Genomic DNA, 26,511 nt, shown 5'->3' on the forward strand with positions numbered 1-26,511 from the left:
ATACTAATTTGGCTTGACTAGTATTTCTTTAATGGAAATCAACATGCTTAAAGGTTTAACTCTTTGACCTGTCAACCTCAGATCACCTTGTTTGTGTATATCTAAATTATTTTCCTTAAGAGGCATGGTTCATATTCCTTGAGCTGTTGGCTCCCTGCCAAGCACCATTGCTCGTCCACGTCCGTGCAGCCTATACATTTTTTTGCAGGGGTGGGTGGGTGTTGGGAACTAGCACATACATCCTTTCTGAAGAATATGTATTTGTCTACTGGTTAATGCCTGACGAAGAATTGCTAATGGGCTCCTACTGCTTGCTAATTCATCTTGCTATAAATCTAGCAAGATGAGGTCTGTTGTTATGTCCTGTACCTGGTTGCCAAGGTTCCCGTGTAAAGAAAGGGGTCGGCAGTGTTATTGGGCCTAATTTGTTAGATTGGATACATGAAGGAAGATATTCCTGCACTCCCCCATTCCTTACAACTCAAAGACTCTGTTGCTCGGAATTAAATTTTTAATTGCTTTTGGAGTACTTAAGTTTAGAGTTTTAGTTTTTGTAAAATTACAGTTGTTTAAAAATTGCTTCCACGTGATTTCCATGCGCCTAGCATTATATCTATATTCTTAGTAACTATTCAATACATGAAGGAAAGCAAATAGTAAATATAAAAAATATTTTAATTTTTTGTGGAATTTCAGTGTTTCTGACTCCTCTGGTACTGAAGTACAGTAAAATGTATTTTCTTATGAGTAAAACTTGATTAGAAAAATCACATGTATAACTTAATACTTTAGAAATCTATAAAACAGTAGGGATGACGTTTAAAAAATTAAACGTGTATGTGTCTCCCTTTATAAAATACTGGTATAGCACCTATATACCTTAAGTGAAAACTGATATTATAGTTAAAAAATTAATATTCTTAATGATGTTGTATTACTGTGGTATTTACACTGTTGTTTGGCTTTATAGATGTGAGAAAACTCTCATTAATAATTATTATTTCCACATTTTTTGTGGAAAATTGGCTCAAGCCGATTTTAATTTGCAGATAGCTTTTGTTAGAGTTGCTTTTCATGAGGGTCATTTTTCTTATTTCAAAGATTAAATGGATTTATAAATAACTGTTTTAAAGTAGCATCTGTTCTTATTTTTCTCCTATTTAGAATTTTCTTCGGAAATATGCCTTTTTTTTGTTGTTGTTGTTTTGTTTTAGAGGGATTTTATTTAGACAACTAAAAACAATTAGATGCTCAGAAGCAGTGTACAATGAAAGAGAAATCAAACCAGTTACTTTATCATGTATTCCCCCTCTTCTTTATAACTAAAGCAAAAAAAAAATGGCTTTCTGCTTTAAGGGAAAAGTCAGAAAAATAGGCCAATATATTTTCCCTCTTCATAATAACATAAACAGCTACAAGAAATCTACCTGTAGTAAGAGAAATTGGATGTTGGTTTGCACATATTCATGAAAAAGACAACAGACTATCGTACTACAAGAGTATCACTCCATCCGCCTTCAGCTGATGCTCTTGTGTTTTCACTTACAGGTATCACCAAGTTGGTTAGTTCCAGCACTGGAGCTAATTCATATTCCTCATTATTTACTGCTCATGTTTGCCTTAAGCAGAGAGTAACTCTGGAGGCTGATGCTTTTCTCTGTTTGTTTTAGTCCATAAGTTGTGTACATCTGCCTGATGCTCAGGCCTGTTAACCTCAGGAGTTGAACTATCGATGGAATCTGAATTCTCTGAAGCAATTTCTTCTAGCTCCTCTTCCGCTGTCTCTGGAAAACTGATCTTCGGCTTTGCCAGCTCACCACTATCTTCTTCAGGAAGCACACATTTCCAAAGGCCGTATGTTTTTCCTCCCACAGTCTGCCATAGTCTCAATGTTCCATCCTCAGGACCACTAGCATAGAGTTCTCCATCAGGACTAAACCTCACACAGTGAATGGGACCTGAAGGTCCTTTGTAGGATCCTAATTCTCCACGATTATAATCATACTTATAAAGTTTAAAATCTTCACCCCCTGCAACAAGAAATTCTTTCTCAGGATGAAGAGATGCAGAATGGATGGTTGCAGGAGCTTCAAAAGACTTACTTGGGTCCAAACTTACTGCACTGTGAAGAGCAATAGATCGTCCATAAGTTATTACCAATATCTCTCCCTCAGGAATATATTCCATACTGCTAACAGACATATTAAAATTCAGAGATTTCACTACTGTCATGGTAGCATGATCCCAAAGGCGAACAGTTTTATCAGCAGCTGAAAGGATCTGTTTATCCTCACTGCACCATAGAGCCTTTTTAATCCAGAGGTATGACCACTGATTTCCTTAGGTTCTGCTTCAGGTTTGTTCAAGTCATATATGTGTAACACTTTATCCTGTCCCCGGTTAACAAGTAATTACTATCCTGTGTAAAATCCACAGTCTTGACGATGTGTTTATGAGCCAGGGTCATCCATTCATCTCCTGAGACAGCGTCCCACACTTTTTGGCTGTGAAATCTGCAGCTGCTGTAGCTGCTTTGGTGGCGTCCTTATTTAATGTTGCATCCCAAACAGCACCCTTATGACCCAAAAATGTTCCAATGCAGTCTCCTGTATCTCCCTGGAGTAGCATAGGTTTACCATCTTTGCAAGCGTCGATCAGGAAATAGCAGTAAGGCGTGATGCCATTGAAGGCCAGATCCACCACGGGCCGCGTGTGGCCCTAGCAGGTGAGCGGCGTCTACCTCATTGCCATGCTAGCCTTGCGATCCGGCGACGGTGGGGGTGTGCGGGGGGAGCTGAGGGTCTTCTGGTCTTTTCTCTCCTCCGTGGCACCGCCTCCGCCTCCTCAAGGCCCCCCGCCCTGACTCTGGGGTTGGGCCGGGAAACAGGAGAAGGCCAATCCGGTGGCCCCGAGGTCAGAAAGGGGTTAGGGACGGGTCAGGGAGTCTGCGACAGACAACCTACCGCCTTCGAGGGACGGAAAGGGAGGGAGGGAGGGAGGGAGGAGAGTAGGGGAGGGGGAGAACCGCAGAACCCGCGGCCACGACCCACACCGTCCACACCGTCCACACCGGTACCGGCCTGAATATGCCATGTTTTTATTCTGTAAGCTATACAAATAAGTTTTAAAGGAAGATATGCAATCCTTAATGATTATATAATTTATTACCATTCTTTTTCTTATCACAGTATTCATTTTATTAAATACATTTCTCATTGTACATTTAGAAAAGAGTCTTCTAAATGCCACAAAAAATTTAAAACCTGTGATAATGTTCATTATGTGTACATATCTAATTTCTGCGTAGTTTCTCAAAGTGGAGAGATGAGTCCATTGAGAGTGAGGACTCTGGAAAGTTCTAAAAATGTGACATATATTTTCCTTCCTTCTTTCTTTCTCCCTCCCCTCTCTCCCTTCTTCCTTGTCCCCTCTCCCTCCCCCATCCCTTCCTCCCTCCCTTTCTCCTTCTGGAAATGGAACATTTGTTTCTTATGAAATCCTATGTAAATCCAGTGAGCGATAGATTAAAACCAACCAACCAGATCCAACCACTGAAGGATGTGGGGACCCAGAGCACCAGCCTTTTTCTCATCATTTGAAGTCTAAATGGTTGTTAGGTTTATAAGTGAATTACCCAGCTTGAAGCCACAAGCAACATTCTACCTTGAATAATTTGTTCTTTTTAAAAGTTGATTTACAGTATTGTGCTAAGTTCTGCTTAACAGCAAAGTGATTCAATTATACGTATAAATATATATACATTTAAAAAATATTCTTTTCCATTATGGTTTATCTCAGGATATTGAATATAGTTCCCTGTAGGACCTTGTTGTTTATCCATTCTATATGTAATAGTTTGCATCTGCTAACCCCAAACTCCCAGTCCATCCCTGCCCCCCCCAACCCTGGCAATCACAAATCTATGTCTGTGAGTCTGTTTCTATTTCCTAGATAGGTTCATTTGTGTCATATTTTAGATTCTACTTAAAAGTGATATCATGTGGTGTTTGTCTTTCTCTTTCTGACTTACTTCACTTAATATTGATAACCTCTAGGTCCATCCATGTTGCTGCAAATGGCCATATTCTATATATACAATGGAATATTACTCAGTAATATTCCATTGTGTATATGTGCCATATCATCTTTATCCATTCATCTGTCATAGACATTTAGGTGGTTTCCATGTATTGGCTATTGTGAATAGTGCTGCAGTGAGCGTTGGGGAGCATGTATCTTTTCGAATTATTGCTTTGTCCAGATATATGCCCAGGAGTGGGATTGCTGGATCATGTGGTAAATCTAGTTTTTTGAGGAGCCTCCATACTGTTTTCCGTAGTGGCTGTACCAATGTACATTCCCACCAACAGTGTAGGAGGGCTCCCTTTACACCCGCTTCAGTATGTTATTTGTAGGCTTTTTGATGATGGCCATTCTGACCGGTGTGAGGTGGTACTTCATTGTAGTTTTGATTTTCATTTCTCTAATAATTAGCAACGTTAAGCATCTTTTCATGTGCCTATTGGCCATCTGTATGTCATCTTTTCAGAAATGTTTATTTAGGTCTTCTGTGTATGGGGTGAGGATGTCTTCTAACGTCATTGATTTACATGCGGCTGTCCAGTTTTCCCAGCACCACTTGCTGAAGAGACTGTCCTGTTTCCACTGTATTTTCTTACCTGTTGTCAAAGATTAATTGACCATAGGTGTGTGGGTTTATTTCTGGGCTCTCTGTTCTGTTCCATTGATCCATATGTCTGTTTTTCTGCCAGTACCACACTGTTTTGATTACTGTAGTTTTGTATTATTGTCTGAAGTCTGGGAGGGTTATGCCTCCTGCTTTATTCTTTTTCCTCAGGATTGCTTTGGCAATTTTGGGTCTTTTATGGTTCCATGTATATCTGAGGATTATTTGTTCTAGTTCTGTGAAAAATAGTTTATAATTTAAAAGAATTCTCTATTTCACCAACTGTGGTCACTTCTACAGCTCTTCCTAGAAAATGTTGTTTGTCAGATTTGAATATATTTACTATTACTAGCTTTCTTACTTAAAGATGAACCAGATCTCTTTTCCTTAAAAAATGCTTACCAACGGTTTTAATGCAATAGATGGAATATGTTTTCTTTTTGGAAATTATCAAGATTGCAAAACCTTTAATAGATGGGAAAAGTGTTCATATTTGCTTATAATGAATGCTTTCAAAATGAGGTCACTGAATCCAAAATAGTAAACTTATGAATTATTACAGTTGGAAATCATCAGAGAGGCCAGATAAATTTCTTACCCAAAACAATGATTATTCCTATAGTAGTTTTGTGACAAATGTTTATTTAGCCACTACTTGAATACCTTGAATGAAAGAAAGCACGACACATTCAAATCAATACAAAGAGATGGGTGTAATAGAAAGAGAAGGGGAAAAAAATGGTAGGTGATAGATATTTAATTAGTTTGGTTATGGTAGTCATTTCACAATGTATATATATATCAAGACATCGAGTTGTGTACCTTAAAGATATACAATTTTTATTACTCAATCATATGTTCATAAAGCTGGGGAAGAAAAAAAAGAAAGAGAGGGGCTTTGAATCCAAAGGAACGTTGGTGCAAATTGTGGGCAAATTAGTGAATTTCTTAGTTTTGGCTTTCCATCTGTTAAATGAAAAACTAAATCCCAGCTCTGCAGGTTTGTTGAGTGATAATGTAAATTGATTATGTCTAATACAAAACATTTAATAAAACATTGCTATAGGATGGTTAGTTTGAGCCAAAAACCGCCCTGTTGTAACTTTGACCCCTTTTTCTTAATATTTATTTACTATTTTATGTGATAAAGTTCAATAGTGAAAGAGCATTGTCATTTGCCTCTTAGGACTCTCAAATCTTCTCCCCTGACTAAAGGTGTCCATATAATTCAATTGTCCTGTTACCATCTTTCCTCTTCCATGAGATGCAGTGGTACTTGATGCCTACTGGGGTATCAGGCTACACTTACGGTAGCTATCCTCTGGAAGCCACACTTGTTTGGCATGACCCTGTTATCTTGACTGGACTCGATTGGGCTCAAGCTGGGCAGTGAAATTCTGATCCGGTAATTTGGTATTGGGACCAAGTGTAAGTTAAGTCAGTCTTTTCCAAAATGTAAAAGCCCCTTTCCAAAACCCCTAAGGGCTAAGGAGCAGAGAAAAATCAGTTTGCGGAAAGAATGAAGCAGATACAGAGAGTGCGGGAAAGGGAGAGAGATCTGAATCTCCTCAGGGCTTTCTTGACTCTGATTCTCCTTCTTCCCTGAGGCTGCACCGTGTTCCTGCCCCCCATTCCGTGAATAACCCTGCCCTAAGCTATATCGAGTTAGTTTCTGTTATTGCATCCATGGTTTTTCATCAAAAGACACTGTTCTCTATGTCTGCGTCTTTATTCCTGTCCTGCACCTAGGTTCTTCAGAACCATTTTTTTTTTTTTTAGATTCCATATATATGTGTTAGCATACGGTATTTGTTTGTCTCTTTCTGACTTAATTCACTCTGTATGACTCTGGGTCCATCCACCTCACTATAAATAACTCAATTTCAAGAATGGACTGGAGGACACAGGGAGGGGGAAGTGTAAGCTGGGACGAAGTGAGAGAGTGGCATGGACATATATACACTACCAAATGTAAAATAGATACCTAGTGGGAAGCAGCTGCGTAGCACAGGGAGATCTGTTCAGTGCTTTGTGACCACCTAGAGGGGTGGAGTAAGGAGGGTGGGAGGGAGACGCAAGAGGGAGGAGATATGGGTATATATATATATGTATAGCTGATTTAGTTTGTTATGAAGCAGAAACTCACACACCATTGTAAAGCAATTATACTCCAATAAAGATGTTAAAAAAAGTAAGACACTTCATTGTAAGACCACCCTAATTCAAAGATATCAAAATGTGAAAAAATGTAACATAACAGTATATTTTAAAAACATCTCTGTTAAATTCTAGGGCTCAGAATTGAACCTGATGATTGATTCCAAGCCCTTCCTCCCCTCACCCATCAACATGGTGACACGAAAATAAAACCCAGCATATTTCCTGTTCCATCCACAGAGCCTTATCTATTGTCTCCAGCTGCCTGTGTAGCATTTCCATTTAGATGGTCCTATCAAACATATTTGACAATTATGACTCTCTTCCCCTCTGTCAGCCTGGATCCCCTTCTTTTATTTCAGTTTTCCTCCCTCTTCTAAGTTAGTGATCTAAGAGTAATTTGGAATTCTTTGCTCCTTCTTCCCTTAATCTCAATCTGACACAAAATTTTGGAATTTCTTTTTCTTTTAATTATTATTTTAAATTGTGGTATAATACACATAATATAAAATTTACCATCTTGACCTTTTTTTTGCGGTACGCGGGCCTCTCGCTGCCGTGGCCTCTCCCGTTGTGGAGCACAGGCTCCGGACGCGCAGGCTCAGCGGCCATGGCTCACGGGCCCAGCCGCTCCGCGGCATGTGGGATCTTCCTGGACCGGGGCACGAACCTGTGTCCCCTGCATCGGCAGGCGGACTCTCAACCACTGCGCCACCAGGGAAGCCCCGGCATCTTGACCATTTTTAAACGTGCAGTTTAATGATATTAAGTGTATTCCCATTGTTGGGCAACCATCACCACTATCCAGTCTCCAGAACTTTTTTCATCTGAAAAACTGAAACGGTACCCGTTAAACAATAACTCCTCGTTTTCTCCTCCACCAACCCCTGATAACCACCATCTACTAGCTGTGTCTGTGAATGTGACTACTCTAGGTACCTCATATAAATGGAACCATACAGTATTTGTATTTGTCTTTTTTGTGATTGGCTTATTTCATTTAGCATAATGTCCTCAAGCTTCATCCATGTTGTAGCATGGGTCAGAAATTGGCATTTCTCATGCCGATGTTATTCTTTGACTTAACCTTTGTCTTCTTTCCTCTTTGACAACTGGGGGTCTGAGCCTTTATCACTTTGCCCCTGAGTTCCTGAAATAATGTCTTAACAAGTCTCTGGTGATCCTCCCCCTGCTTACAGCCATAAGCTGTGATGTCTGAGTCATCTTTGAAAGCGTGGTTTTCATCTGGTCGTTGACCACAGGGTTACCATGAATGGAGCCCCATGGATGGGTTGGTGCAACACAGAAGCTCTGAATAGCCCCTTCTTGCTAAAAGCATTACAGTTTCCCTCCTGATATTCCCCATCTAGCCTAGCCCCTTCTACTTAATTTTTGAGTCCTTCATAATCTACTCAGATTCCGGTTTTTTAATGATCTCTTTACCCTGTGTTTTAATTTATGTATCACTGTTATTCGCCAAGGACCTTCATTTCTGTCAGGTGGTCATTTAACTTCCTCTACAGAATTCAGTGTTTATACTTGTCTCTTCCCCTTTTTGCCTTTTATTCCTTTCATATGAAAATTTCAACTAACTTTCATGACCTATCCAAATACCATATATTCTGTGTAGCTCACTTTCTTCATGAAAACTTCACAACTGCTACAGCCCTCCCTATTTATAGTTCACTTAGTTACATTCTTACCCTTAAATACATCACTATAGATTGTGCTGTACCGGTTAGTAGTTTGCTAACTAGATTTCAGTTTCCTGAAGCCTGATGCTTGTTTTTCCTAGCTCCACTTTAGCAAGCAGAGTGCAAATATGCATTAAGTGGGCAATAAGTATTCGCTGTGTTAGTGGCATTTTCATGTTAGTAGGACAATAATAGAACACATTATAGGCATGCTATAAAAGCTTTCACTTTCTATTTCACTCTTGTTTCTAAACCACCCATGCTTAATTTACTTGCAAGTGCTTTTAAGTTTGAAAACATTTAAGACAATTATTAGTGTTCCTTTTTTTCCACAGGCGACTTATTTGATTTAATTGATGTTTAGCCCAGCATCATTCCAAAATGAGAAGTATTTGATATATCTGTAGGTGATTATCATTAGATACATATACAAGAGAGGGAAAAAACAAACAAAAACCTACCTGAACAATAATGTTGGCACTAGGAAACGGACTGCTATTAGAGCATTTGAATGCTGGACCTCCTATGTAGGTGGAAAATGGGGTATTGTGTAAAGAGTCTTGTTTAGTCCTTTTGCTTTTTGTTTCTTTTGACTATTCTGTCTTCCTTAACTCTCATATTCCTTTTCTGAAGCTTAAACTCAAGGTCATTGTTGAGTGAGAAGGAATATTACTCATCCTTTTCCCCCAGCTCAGGTGAATGGGACTTATCATTTTGGCCTTGATTTCCCTTCTTTCTGTTAATATTAAACAACATCGTAATAGCTGTAAAGATCAAATGCTGTAATTTGAGGGAGTACATGTTTAAAGTCTGTAAATATATTAACTCATACCACCTATGTGGCATCAAGTAGATATGACACAATTCAGTTCAGTAATAATGCATTGAATCACCAGTTGCATCTCACGCTAGGAATACAATGACAAACAAAATAACACCATGTTGCCCTGGTGGATTTTATAGTTTAGTAGGAATGTCTTAAGTAATTACAAGTATGTGAATGTGATTAAAGGTATGTAGAATACCGATTGCTGTGGGAGAGAATAGCAAGGGATCTATACCTTGTTTATGGGGTTGGTGTGGGCCTTTGAGAAAGTGTTTTTTATTTTATAAATATATATATGTATCTTTTACAAATATAGGGATCCTTTATTTCATTTCAGTTTGGTTCACATTAAACACTTACCACAAGCTTTTTTAATGTCTTATCCATAAAATAATAATCAGGGAAATAATCAGAAAATAATACTAGGTCATCTGGGTTGCGTGGCCAAGTGTTACAGTGAGAGGAAGACACCATGGCTGTGTAGAGAATGTGGGTCTGAAAGTCACAAAGCAAACCAAGCTGAACCCTTGGGCAGTTTCGTAAATTCTCTTGACCTTGGTTTCCTGATCTGTCTAGCGGGGACAGTAATTCCTGCCTTGCCCAGCATAGTATATAAGATACTCTGCCGTGTGTAAAAATGATAGTGGAACCAGAGCATTGAAAATCCAGTTTATTCCAGATGAACATGCATTTCCTGTACCTCTTACCCAAAGGGAATATATTTCAGAATTCATGGTCCAAGGCATTGGTCTCATTCCTGATGTGAAGAAAACAAGACATAAAATAAGGCCCAGAAGTGCAGTCCAGGAGTATGGAGTAGGTCAGAAATCGTAAGCCCAATATACTGCTTTTGTTTTGAATTTGGTTTCGTTTTCACACCTGCCCCAGGCTTCCTCATTTGTAGAAGCTTTATTAACAGGAACACAGGAGGAGTCAATGGCAGCTGATCTGTTCCTCTTGTAGAACAAACTACAGTCCAACTCCAACACAGTTGTTACGGTAACTGTATCTTGTGCAAGTATTCTCCTGACCTGATAGAGCTACTGGTTTCAAAGTGATGCGTGGGGAAACCTGGGCTGATAGCAAAAATCCCAGTCAGAATAATGAGCGCTGCTTGAGCACCTGCTAAACTACCGAAAGTACTGAAGGTAAATACAGTTGACCCTTGAACAACACGGGTTTGAACTGTGCAGGTCTACTTATACTTGGATTTAAAAAAAATAAATACAGCGCCTGTATTTTCAGTTTACAGATCTCTAAGTTAACTAAGTGTGGGGAAAAGTTTGTGTTTGATTAGAGATCACACTATATGGAATCAAAAGAAACGATGCTATCCAAGCTGAGCTTCCTGCCTTTGGGTGGTGAGTCATTTATCAATTCCTTTGTTTTTTGAGGTAGGGATAGCCCATTTTTGACTGCATGGGGACAATACCCCTAGCCCCCCACATTGGTCAATGGTCAACTATATACATGGAACTATATGCCTATCATACTGAGTAAGGGTTCAGAAAATAACTGGGATATAGGCTGTAGATGAGACACCAAACTGAAGCTAGAGTACAGATTTTGGAATCATCCTTCTACAGATGGCCATGGAGCTGGACACAATTTCTTGGGGATTTGTAGAAAAGAAGTACTCTTGAAAACACAAATATCTAGTGAGAGGGTAGAGGTACGTTTCGGGGGATAAGTATAGATTTAAAATCACATAACTGGAAAATATCTTGTACATCTTCTGATCTGATGTAGTCAAAATAAAGATGAATTGGGACTTCCCTGGTGGTCCAGTGCTTAAGACCCTGTGCTTCCACTGCACGGGGCACGGGTTCGATCCCTGGTCCAGGAGCTAAGATCCTGCCTGCCGCACACCATGCCAAAATAAATAAATAAATAAAATAAATAAATAAGTAAAGATGAGTCAAAGAGGTCCTGTTAACCTCAGTGATACAGTTTCTGTAAGTCATGGCGTAAAAGTCTCAAGTTTGCCTTTCTAGTGTAGGTTTTTAAAATCCACTTCAGCCTCATACTGGCATTTTGTCTGCGTTGAATTATAAATTGTGAGAGTGTATCAATTTCTTCCCTATGTTTATACTTAACACCCTTCAGGGGTAGCAGAATTTAAGATCTCTCTCAGGTAATCAAATTTAAGTATATACATTGTCCCTGCTTATAAAAAAATTATCAAATAAAATAATTCCCTGGACATCTCTTCTAGATTGTTTTCCCTGGTTGCTCAGCCCGGTTCTTCTGTGAGCTTAGAAGTGTATCAGGGACTTGCTTTCATAAGCCTTATTTGTTTGGACTCTAGGTGGACCTTCTCTTTTATTCACTGAATACAGAGAAACACAGTGCCTGGCAAAATATAGGTAATATTTGCTGAATGAATGAACCATGCAGATTTCAGAGACTATACATTTTTAAAAGATATTCACTTATTAATCATTTTTCTTTTGGATCAAGTGTAGATATTTGTAGGTAGCAGAGGCACAATTAAGCTAATGTTCTTTTTTTCCAGTAGCTGTCTTTTCTCATGGTTTGAATTGAGGGCAGCCGTTGTTCTTTTTAAGAGCAAAAGGTTGGCTTAAAAAAAAATGAGTCTCATAAGGAAATATAAACCATATATAAAAGTATGTCAAACATAATAAAATTCTGATTATAAAATACTCATTACTCTTTAATCCTGAAGATCAAACATTACAGGGTTGACGATAAGGTTAATAGCATATTTTTTTAGCCCTCCAAAGTATCTTTTTTTTAAAGACCTTCTCTTTAAACCACAGAATGTAGAGATAGTTATGTTCTATTTATTGCTAATTTCTCTCCTGCTATTTTTCCCTTTTTTTTTGTATCATGCCCATAGCAGCTGTTTCCCTAACCCTTAACCCAACCCACAGGCTTTCCCACGCTCCTTTTATGGCTCTTGTTTGGCATTGATCCTTAGTTTGACAAGTAAAACACGTGTTCGAATAGTAGTTACGGCCAAGCTACAATCCATCAGGTTTCCCATAGGGGTGATTATGCTTATTTTACCCCCAAACCAGGGATCCTTTTATGATAAATTATTGAGTTCACTCTGAATAAGCCTTCAGCTTCCTCACTGAATTCCTCATTCCTTGGTGACATGGTGACAGATGACTCTGAGATTCTGTAAACTCAGTGTGAGTGAAGCTTGTGAGATGGGAAGAGAGTTGGGGACACAGAGAGGCAACATGGGCTTCAGCGTTAGACAAAGTGAGGTTTAGTTCAAACTCGGACACATACTAGCTTGTGGATATAATAATATCTGTGGGTTTTAACCTCCTCATGTATAAAAGGAAGTAATAACTACCTGCCCTTGGAAACTCTGATCCAGAAGGAGTCGTTTGGGTAGATTTCAAACCAATATGCAATGGGCCCCATCACTATTTCGTTTATAAATATAAAATCACAGTTGCTCATCTAAGGTATACATCCATGGCTCAACCATACCCATAGCACAGTCTGAATTTTCGTTGCAGAAACATTTCCCAAGGTGATGTGTGAATGTATGTGAAATCGTGGGTGGACACAGAAGGAATGAGGGACTCAAAAAATGAGGGATTGAAAGTCTTGTGAATATCAGCCCCTTTGAATTTCAGGATCTGATAGTAAGTGGTCTAAATTATATTAAAAAAAAAACAAAACCGCCCTGTCATTAGGTTTGTTTTCCTTTGCAGAATACTTGATAACTAGATTGAATTGCTTTCTTGTGAGCTATCTTTATTGTCCTTATTCCCAAGAACTACGTAATACATTTTACGTGTTCAGGGAAGAATCAATAGTGGTTCAATCAATAAATGAAATAATAAATGCATTTAAGCCAAAATCAGAAATTTAAGAAAAAATGCATACAACCCCCTTTTGTGTGTGTTGAGTTTGTGGGTGTGTATATGATTAACTGGTTATGATTTAAAATAAGGCCAGAATTAAACATTCAAAAAGCATTTATTAAGCAGCCTTTATGTACCAGGAATAGTAGACTAAATAACATTTTCTAAAGTTACAGGTTTTCCTCCAAATTTAGGGGTACTCTTGTACATGCTGTTTAAAACAACTTAATTCTTTATTGGTGTGGGTTTCAAGTGCACCTGAAACTGAAAATTGATTCTACAATGTTCATTACTTTTTGATCCTAAAGATCAAGCCTTACAGGATTGCTGATAAGGTTAATAGCATATTTTTTTTAACCCTCCAAAATATCTCCTTCTGCACAGTGGGGTTGATAATACCAATTAGAGAGGCACTGGGAGAATTAACTGCGATAATGCATGTAAATTGCTGAGCACAAAGCTTGTCACATAATAGGCACCCACTAAAGGTTAACTGTTGATGCTTTGAGGAGTGTGCATCGTGTAACTGATTGCATTGGCTGTGGTCTCCCTGGGTCCTGGGCACCAAACTTGAGCAGTACACTTTTGTGAACTAACTTCACCGCCGGCAACACCTTGGCATTCCTCTGCTTGTCTTCTGGTTGTCCACTTTCCTGATACATTTTGTCTATGTTTTATTTAATGCAGTAACATTTGAAAAAGGTTCATTAGCTTAAATCCTTTCTGAAATAGACAACCACAAAATGAAAATGACCATCATTAATATTTTATCAGTTCCTCCGATTCCTTTTTTCAGTGTTTTCATAGTTTATATTATTAGGATTGTAATTTTTTTTTGGCTGCGTCGGGTCTTAGTTGGGGCACTTGGGTTCTTCGTTGAGGCATGTGGGATTTTCGTTGTGGCGCACAGGCTCTTCGTTGTAGTACACAGGCTTCTCTCTAGTTGTGGCGCGTGGGCTGCAGGGTGCGTGGGCTCTGTAGTTTGTGGCATGCGGGCTGTCTCATTGAGGTGTGTGAGCTCAGTAGTTGTGGTGCACTGGCTTAGTTGCCCCAAAGGCATGTGAGATCTTAGTTCCTGGACCAGGGATTGAATCAGCATCCCCTGCAGTGGAAGGCGGATTCTTAACCACTGGACCAACAGGAAGTCCCTGTAATGTTTTTATTGATTGGTTTTCTATATGTTTAAATTAATGGTATTTTCTGACCATCTTCTACAACGTTAAAAGTATGAAAACTTTATCACTTTTATACTTGTATCAATTTGCATCACTTTTATCACTTGTACACTTCTTAATAGTCACTGTGTGAATGTATCATTTTATTTAAGCATTTCTCTCTTTTTGGACTGGTCGATTATCTCTAGATTTTGTCGGGGTAAATGATACTGAAGTAAATATTTTTATAAACCCTGGTTTGCTTTTCTGATTATTTCTTCCAGGTACATTTCTATATATGGGATTATGGATTAAAGAAACTAAGTATTCTGTATTTTAAAGTAATGGTTTACAGTATATAATTAAAATTAGAAAGAATTTTCTTTTAAAAATCCGAGAGCAGTGGTTTTTAAAGTACTCTGTGACATCTCCTTTGGGGTTGCTATCGAGAGGGAAGAGCTATACCCTGAAGGTAACTTTTTTCATGTCTCTTTCTTTCTTTTTTTAAAAAAATTAATTAATTAATTAATTTGGCTGCGCCGAGTCTTAGTTACGTCACATGGGATCTTTTCGTTGTGGCAGGTGGGATCTTTAGTTGTGGCATGTGGGATCTTAGTTGCGGCATGTGAGATCTGGTACCCTGACCAGGGATTGAACCCGGCCCCGCTGCATTGGGAGCGCAGAGTCTTAACCACTGGACCAGCAGGGAAATCCCTCATGTGTTTTTCTTATAGCAAGTGAAATGGATGCACTTTCAAAATGTCAGATTTGACAAAAATTAAAGTCATGTGTTTTTGTTTCATTTTTATGATGAAATATGAAAGGTTTATTTTGAACACTATTATATCCTAAATACCATATTTAATAAATGATTTCTTTGAAGTTAAATTTCAGCAATCTGGTTAATATTAATGAAGAAAGATAGTGGCATGAGGGTAGTTTTAGGAACTTTTAAAAATCAGGTGAAGAATATTTTACCAACTTGACAACTGTCACCAAAATTTCTCTTACAAAAAAGTATGGAAAAATATTTAGATACTGTTGCAAGTATGGAGAAAATATCACTCTATTCTCATTCCACCCGTCCCCAAAGGGCTTGGATGTCAGAGGGAGCTAGGGCTTCAGAGAAGAGAGAAAAAACTGTGATAGAGAATATTTTGGAATCTTCTTGGCAACTTGCAAAAGAGTAAGAGAAGGAGAAAGGACAGGATCAGGAGTTGGCAGTAAACTGCAATGTGTAAATCCCTCAGAGCTCCATTCTCTAAGCTCAATCAAGTCTCATAAATTCATGCTTGCTTGCAAGTTTTACATTATTTTTAACACGCAAGCATGGTCTGAGCTTCATGCCGAGGTTGACATGATGTGGGATAGAGGCAGCCCTGGAATAAACTAATGTCCAAGAAGATTGAAAACTCAACTGATAATTATAAGTAATTGGAATCTTAGTCAAGCGTAAAGGTCTGACTCGAATTTGGGGGCATCCAAGGCAATTTTTCTTGTATCCCAGGGCCCTGGGGGATGCCAGGTGAAGGCTCAGTTACAGGAGTTTCATAAGCACTGCTGAGGTCATAGCACAAGCTCTGCTTTTCACTGTTATATGAAGCAGAGTCCCTGAAGATTGGCTGCCCTGGTGCTAAAGCAAGTCCCCATGCTGGATGCGCTTCAGGTTTATCTTTAGACATATAAGCTTCTGGATCCTTCTGGGTTAAGGTTTAGTCATTCCACTTTGCTATCAGATTCCAGATAAGTTATCAGGCAACAGAAGCATGACTGTCTCACCCTTCATTCATATGCCCTAAATCTGACAGGCATTTGGACTCTCCTTTAATAGGAATAGGGGAAGGGCAGGTATACGAGTGATAGACATGTTTAATATTGTCACAAGTACTAGAGCTAGGGACAAAAATAAATGCTCTTCTGATCATGGGAGGCGTTTAAGCATAAGTGGAAACTGGGTTTGGTCAGGATAAAATAGAGGATGTTGAAATGGTAAAACCGTAATAGTAATGATATGTTCAGTAGAATAGTTATATTAGATGAACTTATGTGCTCCACTGGTTGAGAAATTGTCAAAGTGTTAAATTACCCACCTTAAAATATTATGGCATTGATTTTTAGACACATATATTTGTATTTTTTTTCAAAAGTTGACCTTTCCACCATTTATTTTGCCTTTGTGTAAATATAATTTTCATGTTTCGTTGTTCAGGAAACATTTTCTACTAATAGTAGCTCTAATGTTGGTGATCAAATTAGTTAATGTTTTTATACATGTCACTATCAGATGTAAATCTGTGTTCACACCAGGTATAACAACTCAAGACCGAGAATATTCTATTGGCTGTGAGGTTTGTTGCTTTAATTGCGGCCAAGTTAATCTGTAGAATTTAACAATTATACTGCCATCTGTCTTAAGGGTTTATAACTCTGGTAGAGAATAAGCAAATAGCATAAAACACTTGTACCTGTGTGCGCTGCTCAGTTTTATTGGTAATTAAAAAAAAAAAAAAAAGACATGCTGACTTTTGTGCTTGGGAACAGAATCTGTTTCTAACCTTTGCTATTAACAGGAAGTGGGAGAGGTGAAATGAGGCTTGGTTTTGTGGCTGGGCCAGAGCACTCTGTGTTCCTAAGCGTGGCATCCAAGTTTCATGTCTGTCTAGCTTCTTGCTCCTTGGAATAGCTGGCCTTTGAAGTCCTAAAAACATAGATTGGTAATGGGCAACATAAAATCAAGAGTGGGCAAATATTTGGAAAATCCAAGCTCTGAGAATAGCCAGTCTAGGATAATTTGGTTCAGATTTTGTCATAGCTGTGTTTTCCTTTCCCACCTAAATTATAAAGTTTTACTAATATAATAGCATGTGTTTCCCAAGTAACAATCATTGAAAAGTCTCGACTTGTGTTTTTAGATAGAGCTATTGCTGTATTTATTTTTAGATTTTAGGGCAGCAATAGTTTCTTGGCCAGTGTATTAAAATGACAGTCCAGCCCCTGAGTGCCTTTTTTGGTAATTAGACATAGTATTAGAAGAGAGAATTCTAATGTAAATTTTAGGTTAAATACTGAACTAATACATTTAATAAAGATAAACCTTTTGTCCTACTGCGTATTATCGATGAGGGTACCCATTATAATATGTACTATGTCCTGTTTTAGAAAATATCTTCTGTCAGGAAAACCCCCACATAATTTAATAAAGACTATTTTCACCAAGGTCATGTTGTAAGACGTATACGTGTATAGAAGGACATAATGGTAGCTCCAGCTAGACTTTTGTGGATACTTAGAGAATATCCCATTTACCAATGCTATTATCTCCTCCTCCCTCTAAGAAAAGAAAAACAGGCCGATTTTGCTAAGTTGTCCCAAAGGGAAGACATATATGAATATTTTTATATGTTTCGGAGTATATGAATTTTAAACGCCAGTCTGAGTTACTAGCATATTTATCTCCTGCCTTGGAGACAGTTCTTAAAACTGTAAAGATGATTAAGTTTAAATTACTATAGACTTTTGAAATCTGATTTAATAGTCTAGTGCTTACCTTTTAAAAATTTCCTGTCTTTTACGGTTATGACTGTCAGAATATAACACATTTTTAGAGATCGTAATTTTGCAATACCGATACCTTTATCTAATTTGTTATATAATTAACAGTAATAGTTTAAAATTTTTGTTGCATGATAATTAGTCTTGGAATGCTAGAAATCACTGGTATATATATCCAGTGAAGCCTGGGTTGATTTTAGTTATGTTTGGCTTCATACAGTACCAAATTATAATGCCACTCTCTATATTCAGGTTTCTAAAAAAAAAAAAAAGTGGCCTTTGTATTTATCAAAATGTATTTATACAAATTTATCAAATTTTTAGTAAAGTATACATACATGTGAAATATACACATATTTAAAATAGAGCCCTGGGACTCCCCTGCCCTTCCAGTGGTTAGGGCTCCGAGCTTCCACTGCAGGGGGGCAAGGGTTCGATCCCTGATTGGGGAGCTCAGATCCTGCATGCTGCGTGGTACAGCCAGAAAAAAAGATAGAGCCCTATAAATTTTTGTATTATCATAGATATGAAAGTTACAGAAAATAATGACGATTAGATGTTACACCTCTGTCAGGAACTCCATTCCCCCCCACCCCAATATCCCTCCTTCCGTCCCTCCCATAGACACAATGTACACGCTCATATGCCCATATCTTCCTTGATTGACTTCTTTCTTGAGACCTTAATCCTGAAATGTTTCCTAGCACACAGACAGCTGAGATGAAAGTGTTCTTTTTAAGTGCACACTTTTCATAATGCCTTGAACTTGTTTTTCTGTGGCAGAGGGAAACAACCTCATGCACCTGGACAAACAAAGGTGTTCCTTCCAAAACAGACTTTCAGAATCATTAATTCTGGTTTAGAAATAATTATAAAGGTTAAGTGGACTCTCATGCGTAAGGTTTTAGTGCCGGTGAGTGGCTGATCTGTGTTTTGCCTCTCCCTTGCTTGCATATTCCCTGTGACACCTGCATGTATGTGTCTTCTGTTACAAATCTGATTCCATTTGTAGCAAGTGGGCCAAAGACAGCCCTCCAGCTTTTCGTAACCTCCTGGAGATATGCTGGGCCCACTGGCTGAGATAATAAGCACTTCTGCCCGAACACATGCTGAGGTAAGGCTAGTGCTGGTAAAGGTGGGGGAAGAAGGTGAGTTTTTGGTTCCTTTGGGTGCTAACAGTGTAGAAAGAGCAGACAGTACCTATCATCATAACCTAGTAAGAAATAACTAAGATGTGAGTGGAGACATTGTGTTTGTTTTAAGGGTGAAATGACAGTGTCTTTCAGTGAGGGGGAAGCTGGTGAGAGATGAAACAAACTTGCAGTAGAAAATGTTGTATTTTTGCATTTTTTAGCATAATTGTAAACACAGAATTCAGAGACAATAGGTATTACCAAAGTAAAACTTTGAAAGGATAATTTTTTTTTGCTTGAAATTCTTTTTTTTTTAAGTTTTGAATTTTATTTATTTTTTTATACAGCAGGTTCTTATTAGTTATCTATTTTATACATATTAGCGTATACATGTCAATCCCAATCTCCCTATTCATCCCACCCCACCCCACCCCCGCCGCTTTCCCCCTTTGGTGTCCATATGTTTGTTCTCTACAGCTGTGCCTCTATTTCTGCCCTGCAAACCGGTTCATCTGTACCACTTTTCTAGGTTCCACATACATGCGTTAATATGCGATGTTTGTTTTTCTCTTTCTGACTGACTTCACTCTGTATGCTTGAAATTCTTAAGAGTGTTACAGTAACCATATTAGTTCTTGCTGTATTACAGAATGACTGTAAAACAAGGTGGTCCATTTTTAGTTATTAGGAAGGGCAAGGACAGAGATGAGAAAGGAACAGGTAGGTAGCGATCAGTCGACAGGAGTGGAGCAAAGCATCTTGTCCCTTTTGCATTTGGGGGGATAATTTACATAAGTAGACCTCTCGCTTTTTCTGTCTCTTTTTCTCCCTTCTTTCCCCTTTTAATTGATTTGCCTGATCACAAGTTTCTACCTCCCTAGGAAAGTAATTTGATAAGTGCAAATAGATGTGGAGGAACATATGTAAATTGCTGACCTTCTAAGCTAAGAATTTGAACATATGCTTAGGAGTTTGTTTTATTAAAAAATCCTACCGTTGTCAATTACTATCATAAACCCGCGGATGAATCAACATTGACGTTCTCCTACCTATGCCAAAATAAAAATTGCTTGTGGGGTGATGTGGAATAATGTTTACAGCTGCCTTATGGATGATTTACATTGAAACTGCTATGCATAGACTATCTATTAATTGGAAAATCATAGAAAAAATAAGCAAGTTTTCATCTACCAATCAGCCAGTAACAAACTTTGATAAATATTAACAATGATTATAACGAAAAAAACCCCCAGAATACCAACAACAGAATAGCCGTATCAAGACGGTGGATCATGATGTGATGACGGTAGAATTCCATCCTGAATCCTGTCCATCGTGGCCTCCATGTTCTGCTCTGACTCCTTACACAGTACAGCAACCACACTTCAAAGCCAAATGAGGACTAGTTTGCTCAGGAAATTCTACTGATGAGATACTTCAAGTTTTACTGGTATGTAGCCCTTAGTCCTAAGCAAAAATGACAGTCTATAGGGGATCCTGTGTCCATCATTCGAAAGCACTAGCAAAAGAACATGTTTTAGGGACTTCCCTGGTGGCCCAGTGGTAAAGAGTCTGCCTTCCAATGCAGGGGATGCAGGTTTGATCCCTGGTCCGGGAACTAGGATCCTGCATGCGTGCCGCGGGGCAACTAGGCCTGTGTGCCACAGATACTGAGCTCGCATGCCTCAACGAGAGAGTCTATGTGCCGCAAACTACAGAACCCACGCGCCCTGGAGCCCGCAGGCCACAACTAGAGAGAAGCCGGCACACAGCAACAAAGAACCCGCGCCACAAAGAAAGATCCCGCGTGCCTCAACGAAGATCCCACATGCTGCGACTAAGACTCGATGCAGCCAAAAGAAAGAAAGAAAGAAAGAAAATAAATTTTTAAAAAACCACATGTTTTAGATAACCTTGGATTAGCAGGAACGTACATGAGTTGCCAAAAAATATCAATTTAGAATACTTAAAGAGGTAAGCTCCTAGATCGGTTTAGGTGACCCATAATGTCTGGTGGTAATGCATGTTTTTAGCGTAGTTTTATCTTTAAACCTCAAACAAGTTGGTGACATACATAATGCTAGTGGAGTTCTTTCCAGCAGAGGGTGGGTGCTAAAGAAATGGATTTTTTTTTTTTATCATTCAGTGTTTATGATAGCCTGCCTGCTTTAATTTTCACCATACTTCTCTTCCTTATTTAAGAGAATAGTTCACTTTTTAAAATAAAGTCCCATTATGATTTAATTAAAAATCTGTTTTTTCCTTGCCCTAAGGAACTTTGTAATTTATAAATATGAGTTTATATATGTATATTTGTATTAAAATACATTTATAAAATTGACATTTATTTTATTAACAAAATAATATAAATATAATATAATTGCTAGCAATCAGGTTGGGCCAGATATTACTCTAAATGCTTTATAGATATTAATTTATGTAAACCTTTCAACAGCCCTAAAAGAGACCTTTATATTTTGGATTCATTGTAAAGTTATGCTCAGGATGTCTATGACCTATTTCTATGTTGCTTATTCTTGTTCTATCTGTCTGTCTATTTATCTATCTATTATCTATTTAATGGAGCGAAAGACAGACACATAGAAATATGATGATATATTATTTGGTTTGCTTCCCAAGTGTCTGACGCAGTGCCTGCTTTTCTAAGCATGTATGTAGGGTTAGGAGGCAGCATAAAATAATGATTATGAGCCCCAGTCTGGTTCTAGACTACCTGGTTTTGAATCCCAGGTCTGCTTCTTACTGGCTTTGTGATTTGGGGCAAGTTACTTCAATTGTCTGCCCTTCAGTTTCTTCCTTTGTTAAATGTGTATAATAATGGTACCAACTTGAGAGAGTTGTTATCCAGATGAAATGAGTTAAAATTTTTAAAGCACTTAGAACAGTGACCAGCACATATTAAATACGACATAAGTAATAATATACATAAATATGTATTTGAATACTCAAGACATTCCCAAAGGGAAGATACTTAATTCAGTTGATAAAAACTTAAGCAATGAGAATGGCAACTGGAAGAGGTTTTATAACAAAATACAGTGGATTATCCAGATATTGATCCCTCTGTCAGACAGCTATACCTATGAATTCTCTGCTTGTTACTGGAGTAAGTGGTTGCTGGCTGCAAGTGAGAACTGAACATGAAAATTTCCAGCTTGTGAAAAACATCTGGAGCTTTTACTTGACTACAAACTTAATATGAGCCAACTGTACGATGCAGTTGTTTAAAAGAAAAAAAGAAGAAAAAGAAAAAACCCTTAAGCCTTCCTTAGGCAGTATAAATAGAAGTGTCTGCATCATGGGAAGTCATATCTTTGATGTACTTAACACTGGCCAGATCACAGTTGGAATACTGTTTTCTGTCCAAGACACCATAATTTTACAAAAGGCATTGACAAACTGGAGAGACAGAAGTCTGGAAATCATATAGAAAACAGAGGAAGTGGGACTGTGTAGCCTAGAAAAGAGAAGACTGAGGGAACTAAAACACCTGTCTTCAATTATTTACAAGGTTGCCATTAAAAAAAAAAGGACACATTTGTATATTGCTCTAGAATGCAAAAGTGGAATCAATAGAATGAAAGTCTCATGCATATTTTAACTCTATGTTAAGGGAGAAAACTTTATAACAACTAGAGAGTCCAATAATGGGAGTACAGTTGACCCTTGAACAACACAGGTTTGAAGTGCTTGTGTCCACTTATACGCAGATTTTTAAAACAGTAAATACTGCAGTATCACATGATCAGCAGTTGGTTGAATCTGCAGAGGGCTGGCTCTAAGTTATACACAGACTTCCAGCTGTGCGGAGCGTCTGTACCCCTAACCCCTGTGTTCAAGGGTCTACGGTACTTTGCTCCCCTTAATGATGGGTACTGTTGCTGGGTCTTGCAGGAGTGCTGTACGAAGAATTACTGTATGTGGTCAAAGATTAGATTCCATTACTCACATTCACTAAAAGCAAATTTATGCATTCATATCCTCACAGGGCTTGGGCAGTGACAATCCCTGGAAAATTCATTAAGATTTTTAAGGCTGTTATTTGACTGCATGGAGTAAAAAACATCTATATAATTAGTTTACTTTTATTCAGGCTGGTTTTGAAATCTTATTTAAGTAAGGGATCAAGGAACACTGGGTGATATGGTATTTTCCCAAATTTCATAAATTCCTTTAACTTAGGTTTAGTAACGTAAGAATTCTTTATATCTAGGCCAACAAAAATAGTTGGTAAAGACTGATTGAGTATTGTATGATTTGGGGATCTGATCAGAGAAAACCTATAGTTCTTTCTGATCAGAGAAAACCTATAGAGAAAATCTGTAGAGTTCCCTGATCTCTAGCTGGGTGGAAATATTAAGAAGGGTGGAAATGTTGTGTACCTTTGAATTTCATATACGAACAGTATTTGAGGTTCATATCAGTACACTAAAGGTTCTCTTTAAGGATGAGTGAAGTGAATATTACTGGAAAATATAATAGAAGATAGCTATGGTGTAGCCTTGGGAACTGACTTTATATTTTACAGGCATGTTTCTCCTGTGATATCTCATTCTTGTGACTTCCGATATATGCTTTTCTTCTGGTTAGGTGTGTCCTAGATGTTAGCCTTCCTTTCAACTCGTTTTGTCACAATGTTTGCCCTTGTTGTATTTATACTACCAAGTCTCAGACATTAGATTGTTTGGTTTCAGCAATTTTGTTTTAATTTTTTTGAAAAAACAATAAAATAGTTTTAGTAATTTTTCTCATAGAAGACAGGTATTTAAAAATTTCATTTAATAAATTTAACCATCTAATGTATATATTTCCACATTGGGTAGAATAACTAAAAAGTAAAGAAAGATCTAAATAGAAAATTAAAAAGTCACGTTCATATGTTTTTCTTTTGCCGTATTAGATAACATGAGTTTTTTATAATCTAGAATATTCTGTAATCCTCCCAAACTCTTCAGAGAGAGAATTTCTTCATCTTCTTGAAACAGAAATGGATGCATCTGAGGAACTGTTTCCACATCCTATCGGTGGTCTTGGTCTCATCTACTTATATCCTTAACTCTGAATTACTAAGCACTTGGTGAGGGACTGTGTCCTCGCCATAGAATTTTGGCTTCTGGTTGTAATCTGTTCAATTGTGAAGAAACATCACAAATCAAACCATCTTGTTTGAATGTTTATTATTAAAATTTTGATGCATATTTTGCTTTTTAATACAGACGAGAAGATGGATATAATTGATGTGTATATTAATTACAATCTGTACAGTTTTGGAGGTTTTTTTTTTTTTAATGTTCCAAAGCATGGGACCAGATATGTGCAAAAGGAGTGAGGTTATTGTGCATTTAAGAGTTCAGGTTGCAAATTGATTCGTCTGTTCCTCTGCTTCAAAAGTAGTCGAATGAGCATCATCAAAAGGGGTTTAATTACTGGAATATTAAAAAAAAACTTTTAAAAAATGTAATCTCATCTATGAAATGAAAAGATTAATAGGCAAACGTTGTAACTAGGATTTGTGGAACTGGTTGACTCTAAATAACATTGATGCTAGAAACCTTTTCTTCTCCTCTGGTTATAATTCTGCCACTTGTATCCTCCATTAGGACCTTTGAGAAGAATGACTTTCGTTGATAGTACGAATAAGCATTTCATTAAGTAATGGTTTTGAGTATAATTAAGTTCTATTTCTTAATATTGTCTTCGACGAATATAGGTCAGAAAAATAGAATATGGGAGTTTGACTTCCGATTTCTTTCTTTTTTCTTTAAATGGTTACTTTTTGGGCTGTTTTATCTTATTTTTAACCATTGTCTCAAATTATTCCTTGGCAGAGTGCTGCAACATAACAGCCCTTTTAAAAAATTGGTTAAAAATTTGAGAGAATAGAAGTATGGGCCTTCTGAGATGAAGAGCATTTTGAGTGTAAGACGGTTTAGTTGTAAATATTGTATTGGTCATGTCTGTGTTTGAGAAGCGCTCTTCTAAGCCAACTAACCGTGTGGGGTGGGAAGACTATCCTGAGTAATGTAATAGGCTCATTTTAAATGAGAAAATAGAGAACACTTTGCTGAGCACCTACTACATGCAAGATGCTTTGGTAGGGAGGGATTGTAAAAGAGGAAGTTGACATATTTGGCCAGTAGAGTTTGAGAAGGGTCAGTGTGAGTTCTTCTTTGTACATTTGGTAAGATTCCCCAGTGAAGCTATCGGGTCCTGAACTTTTGTTTGCAGGGAGTTTTTAAATTACAGACTCTATTTCACTTCCAGCGATTGGTCTATTCATATTATCATTTCTTCTTGTTTCAGTTTTGGCAGGTTATATGTTTCTAAAAACTTGTCCATTTCTTCTAGCTTGTCCATTTTGTTGGCATATAACTGTTCATAATATTTTCTTATGGTATCTGTATTTCTGTGGTATAGGTTGTTATTTCTCTTGTGTTTACTTTTTTTGTGAGTGTCATTTTTGATGTTTTGTTTTTTGATTTTTATCTCTATCATTTCAGTTTCTCATTTTGTTTCAAATACTGAAGCATCAAATCCGTGTTCCATATATCCTAGACGCTGATTCTCTTATGTTAGTCCAGCATCCACACAGCATCCAACATGCCAGCTCTGCTGCATCTTGGCTTATGGTTATAGGCTTGAAATCCAAAATGCCCCCAAATGTTTTTAAAATTTATTTGTGTACATTTTCAAAATAACCTTCCTTTGAGGTCAGTTTTATGTGAACTGTAGTTAAACTCTTTTTTTTCCATGACTTGTAGCATATGGTATTTAACTGTTTGCTAGGATGGCTTTCCTCAAGTAAACATATTTGTACAAAAGCATTTCAAAAGAGCATTACAGTTAAAAAGAGGAACTCCTCTAAGGTGACTTGATTGCTTAAACATGGGTTTGAAAATTAAAATATTTATGGCTTAGCATGCTGTTTCATTGTCTTTCAAGATTCATTATAATATCTGACCTTTGGGAAGGAATAAGCATTTACAATTTTTTGCAACCAAAATAACCTTTCTGACATTTCATCCTGAAGTATTTGCCTCTAACAGAAGAGAAGCAAATCAGTTGTCATTGCAGCCAACCAGTATTGACCCTGCACTTTAAAAAACATCTATTGCATGCAATTTGAAAGCATAATCGAACATAAATCTAGGATTGGAATTTTCTGACCTAATAGACTATGATTGCTTTCCATAAATTGTGCCCCTGGTGTCATTTTTCCTTGTTTTTAAATAACCCACTGAATTCTCACATCTTTTTGTTGTTGTTGTTGTTGTTTTTGGTATGCGGGCCTCCCACTGCTGTGGCCTCTCCCGTTGTGGAGCACAGGCTCCGGACGCGCAGGCTCAGCGGCCATGGCTCACAGGCCCGGCCGCTCCGCGGCATGTGGAATCTTCCCGGACCTCGGCCCGGACCCGCGTCCGCTGCATCGGCAGAAGGAC

General features: G+C 37.9%; 1 protein-coding gene and 1 pseudogene across 1 annotated transcript in view; one reads left to right on the forward strand and one right to left on the reverse strand.

Annotated features, from left to right (window-relative positions):
• PDE3A (phosphodiesterase 3A) overlaps nt 1-26,511 on the forward strand; it is a 303,878-nt gene that overhangs the window by 33,675 nt on the left and 243,692 nt on the right. The window lies entirely within an intron of this gene.
• Nucleotides 1,111-2,766, reverse strand: LOC111176825 (serine-threonine kinase receptor-associated protein pseudogene; annotated as a pseudogene).

Source organism: Delphinapterus leucas, chromosome 11, assembly GCF_059928025.1.
Source record: "Delphinapterus leucas isolate spDelLeu-1000000601 "Yukka" chromosome 11, BTC_Dleu_Yukka2, whole genome shotgun sequence".
Classification (NCBI taxonomy): domain Eukaryota; kingdom Metazoa; phylum Chordata; class Mammalia; order Artiodactyla; family Monodontidae; genus Delphinapterus; species Delphinapterus leucas.